Raw genomic sequence first — 5000 nt, 5'->3', positions numbered from 1 at the left:
CTCCCGACAAACGCGGCACGCCAGGGCCTTACTCGTCGCGGCACGGAGACGCACCGGCGGGGTGCGGCGGGCGCTCACGGACGGGAGCGGGGACCGCAGCGGGCCCCCCCAGCACACGGCAGCGAGGCGCAACGCCGGGGGACGCGGGAGACTCCCCGACCCTCCGGGCGGGGTCGGGAGACCACGAGCAAGCGGGAGAGACCACACCGAAAGGGGGACGGCGGGGTGACCGGATGGTGGCCGGCAGCCCGGCGAGAAGCGGAGGAGGAGGGACCCGCCGTGAAACCGGGCGGCGTCGTTGCGCGAGGGATGGAGGAGGGAGGGAGGGAGGTCAGGGTCGACGAGCGAGCCCCGGCCCCCGACACACACAGCCTCCAAGACCACAACACAAGAACGCCGCCGCAGCCGCGGGACCGGGACGCCCTCCAAACCGCATCTCCTCCCACCCGCCGGGCGGTTCTTCCCCCCCCACCCAACACCTTGACCCCGGGTGACCGCCCAGACCCTACGTGCCCGGCCGCCCCCCATTCGGGGGGTCCGACAGCACGGCCGCGGGTCGGCCAGACGAGGAAAGGAGGAGGGAGAGAGAAAAAACCGGCGACGGGCGGGGAGGGGGGAACGACACGGACGAACGAGGGCCGGCGACGACGACAGGAGCGCCCGCGACCCAGCCTTCCCCCGGAAAGCGCCTCACAAGGTGACCCAGAGACCGCCAGCCCGGGCGGCGACGGGGCACGCGGGGTTGAACCGGCGGGAATCACACTGCACACTCCCCGAGCAGTCCCGCCACCACGCCCACGGCACCGAGCCGACCCAAGACCGACGGCCCCCGGGAGCCCCGGGAGACACCAACACGAGAGAGACCGAGACGGACACACCGACGCCGACCGCCAGAGACCCTCGAGCGGCAGCGGATCCCGACGTCCGACGACGCGCCAGACGCGGCCAACCACCGTTCCCCCAAAAACGTCCGCCCCCGAGGGTGCGATCAAGTCCCGCAAGACACGGGCCCTCCCGGACACCGAGGAGGGGGAGGAGATCCCGCGATTTCCCCCGGTCGTGGGAACACTGCCGCGGAAGGGGGAGCGAGGCGACCACCGCACGGCCCGAGAGCACACACGACACGCACCACACGCGCGGTGTACGCCCGGTCGCGGGAGGGGCACAAGACGTGAACGCGCGCGGGCCAAGGGGACGCACGCGGCGGACGGCACGGGAGGAAGGGGAGACGGGTGGGACCGGGAGCCCACCGCCGCCATCCCCACCCTCCGCCCCACGGCGACCCTCGGGGTGAGGGGGGTACCGCGCACGCGGGCAAGCGCGCGGCCCTTTCCCCGCCACCACCACCACCACAACCAGAAGAACCCCACACCAGCTCAGCGCGACGGCAGGACGACGAGCTCTGCCCCGCGTGATCCCTCCTCGAACTCGGAGCGGGGAGGCGCGGGCCGCGGTAGACGAGAGAACGGACGCTGCGCGCATGAGGCGGTCGCGGGCGGCGGGCACTCGAGGGGCCCGCTCGGGAGGAGCCCCTCCGAGGGTCACAGCACACCCTTTTCCGAGGGATAGCTAGAGAAGGCAACATTTCTCACTGAGGGCGGGACGGACCCGACCCGACGAGTCCCGGCAACCAAGAGCTGCGACGCACGGGCTCAGCGACAAGACCCACGCGGCGTGTGCGCGCGCGGGGGGTCTGCGGTACCGGCAAAGATCTCTCTTCTCTCTTTCCAGGGTTTTAACTTGAGCTTCCGCGGACAGAGGAGACCTGCGACAGGTCAGCCCCCGAGAGCCAGGCCTCTCAAAGCCCCCCAACAAAAAAAAACAGGAGCAGAGAGTTTAAACTTAAAAGGGCCAGCCCCGCGACCGCTCAGCACCACCCTACGCGCAAGGCCTACGGGCAAAGGCCAAGGTAGAAAGCACGGGGTGGGCGCTCACCCAAACGAGGGGGGGCCGCCGCCCCACCCTTCTCAGGACAAGGAACCACATCTGGTTCTTTTTTCTACCGCACTTTTCTCGACCCCCTTTTTTTCTGGTCTCCGCAACACAGAGCCGACCGAGGCGGGAAGACAACTCACAGCGAAACGGAGCACGGGAGGCAACGCCGGGGAACGGGAAGCGCCACCACCAGCTCAGAAGCGGGCACCTTGGCAATCAAAGCCGGGAACGCTCCAGGAGCACCAGAGGCTCGCGAAAAGCCGGGCGCACACATACCCGACGGGAAAGGGCATGCGGCGCAAACGGACCAGCCACCCTCCCCGGTTCGGGGAAAGGGAGAGGGCCAAGATGGAACACAACACCGCGTGAACCGCAGGACAGCAGAGCCCCTGACGCGCCCACGAAGACCCCGCGAACCACGACGAGAAGTGCGCGCGGGTCGGCGTTCGGGCCGGACAGCCGCACCCCTGCCTACCACACACCACCGGCACAGATGGGGAGGAGAGACGAGGGGCCCGCTGGCAGAACGAGAAGCGCGGTCGCCATTCGCATGGAATGACCATTCACCATGAATGTCCGTCCCTCGCCTGGCGCGGCTTAGGCCCCGGCCCGAAGACAACGCAGAGGCACCACATCGATCCAACCGAGCGAGAGCAGGCCACCACCGGGAGGACGGCCAGCGGGATCTTACACAACCGGGTAAAGCGAGAGAGACGAGAAAACACACGCACGAGAAAGAACGGGAGAGGAATGCCACCGGACAAGCCACCACAAAAAAAAAAAAAAAAAAAAAAAATGCGCTCGGGAGGCAACAAGGAGGGCTCGGGAGCTCCTTTTAAATGGAAGGAAAAAAAAAAAAAAAAAAAAAAAACCGTGCGCTCGGGAGGCACGTGGCAGAAAGGCCGGATAACACACAAGGAGGCTCGGGAGCTCCTTAATTCAAAAAAAAAAAAAAGCCAGGGGAGGGGAAACAGCAAGCGGAATTAGTCCCCTCGTCGCCCCTGGATCCACCGTTCCACCCGGTGCAGGTGACAACAACCACGTGGAAATCGGGGAAAAAAAAAAAAAAAGCCTGACACGCATCATGCAGCGCCCGGTTGTCACAAGCTGAACAACAGCAAGAGCACGCAAGCAAGCACGGGAAAGCAAGAAGCGTACTCGGGTAATAGCTTCGGGAGCTACGGAGACCCGTGGGCAGATAAAAAGGCTGGACAAGCAAACAGCCTTGGGAGGGCCTCCAATGTCCTTTAGTCTCAACAATCACAGGACAGCGTGTCAGTACATATCTCCAGGTCCAATATGGACAGATAGCCAACATCAAAACCACAAAAGACACAGGGAGGAAATTCACAGGCCACAGGGAACATCTGGAAGTCACGCCTCGTGACCTGTCCCAAAAATGTCCCCATAAACAAGAGAACCGGACCTCAGAGGGACAACTGGTCGACCTGATAACCATGAGTGCTCCTAAACCGAGAAAGCCATGATAGAAAGCCGAGCCCATAGCTTCCCCTCGGCTTCAGGATACAGAGTCCCGGCGCTGTGGACCGAGATCCTTGGAGGGAGGAAAAAAAAAAAAAAAAAAAGGCTCCAAAGCTCCAGGGAGCCGGGCCACATCAGCTTGGAAGCCGGGGACGTGCCATCCTCTCGGCCTCAAGAAGTCAGGGGCCCCGCTGACGGGGACAGAGAGGGCTCCTGGAGATAAAAAAAAAAAAAAAAAAAAGGGCTCCAGAGCTCCAGGGAGCCGGGCCACATCAGCTTGGAAGCCGGGGACGTGCCATCCTCTCGGCCTCAAGAAGTCAGGGGCCCCGCTGACGGGGACAGAGAGGGCTCCTGGAGATAAAAAAAAAAAAAAAAAAAAAAAAAAAAGGGCTCCAGAGCTCCAGGGAGCCGGGCCACATCAGCTTGGAAGCCGGGGACGTGCCATCCTCTCGGCCTCAAGAAGTCAGGGGCCCCGCTGATGGGGACAGAGAGGGCTCCGGGACAAAGATTACAAAAAAAAAAAAAAAAAAAAATGCTCCAGAGCTCCACGGAGCCGGGCCACATCGGCCTGGAAGCCGGGGACACCGCATCCTCTCGGCCTCAGAAACCTAAGTTCCCCTGCCTGGGACCAGGGACTTGTGGAGAAGCTCCGAAGCTCCACGGAGTCGGGGCCGGGCCATGGCGGCTAGCAAGCCGGGGCCATCGCATCCTCTCGGCCTCAGAAACGCAGTCCCGTGGACCGGACCGAAGCCTTCTGGTCGACCTGAGTAAGCTGCCACCAAACCCAGCATCGGTCCCAATAGGGTGTACAGCCACTACCTCTCCCCGCAGAGCTCCAGGTACAACCCCCTGGGTAGAGACCCAACTTAAACACGTGGCCACCTCCGGGAAGCACCCGCCTGCTTGCCGGGCCTCCCGTCACCCTGGCCGCCTCGCAACAGGCACTTCCCCGTCCTTTGTCATCAACCGGGGAACAGGAGCGTCGGTCGCCGCAGAAACTTGTCACCACTAGGTGTCACCAGAGAACGGTCTCCATCGACCAAGCAAACCGAGAGGACAGATCGCTCATGGCCGCCGCAATCACTCACTCACTCCCTCCCTCTGGAGGGTCCTCCCTAGCTCAGGGGGACACTAACCCACGCACGACGGGAGCAGGGGACCCACCGCTTCTCCCGAATGACTGACACAAACGGTCCCCGTCGTCCCGCCCGAACACAGCAAACGAACGAACGCGGGCTGGGCTCGGGCCGACCTCCTCAGCAACCCGAAACCGAAAGTGGGTCAGGGAGGGAGGGAGAAAGGGAGGGAGCCCTGAAAGCAGGAGAAATCATCGGTCTCTAAGTGAAAGGACTAACTGACTAACGAAAAACAAAACAAAATTAAGACAGAATTGAATAAAGAAAAAGACACATTCTAAACACGGATTCCCCACCCCACCCCCACCCCCAAAAGCTGCAAAGAGCCAACTTTGGAAAGCAGCACGGAAGCTTTTTCTCTCCTACACACAACTCAACCACCATCTTATCTTCATATTTTCAGCTCCCGCCTGCCTTGGAGAGTTACTGAGTTTACGCACTACTAAG

General features: G+C 62.5%; 1 long non-coding RNA gene across 1 annotated transcript in view; it reads left to right on the top strand.

Moving 5' to 3' along the window:
• Positions 1–5000, top strand: part of LOC143441559 (uncharacterized) — a 471947-nt gene that overhangs the window by 438288 nt on the left and 28659 nt on the right. The gene's annotated exons all lie outside the window — the stretch shown is intronic.

Source organism: Arvicanthis niloticus, chromosome 2 (assembly GCF_011762505.2).
Source record: "Arvicanthis niloticus isolate mArvNil1 chromosome 2, mArvNil1.pat.X, whole genome shotgun sequence".
Classification (NCBI taxonomy): domain Eukaryota; kingdom Metazoa; phylum Chordata; class Mammalia; order Rodentia; family Muridae; genus Arvicanthis; species Arvicanthis niloticus.
This window is presented reverse-complemented; position numbering and strand designations above follow the sequence as displayed.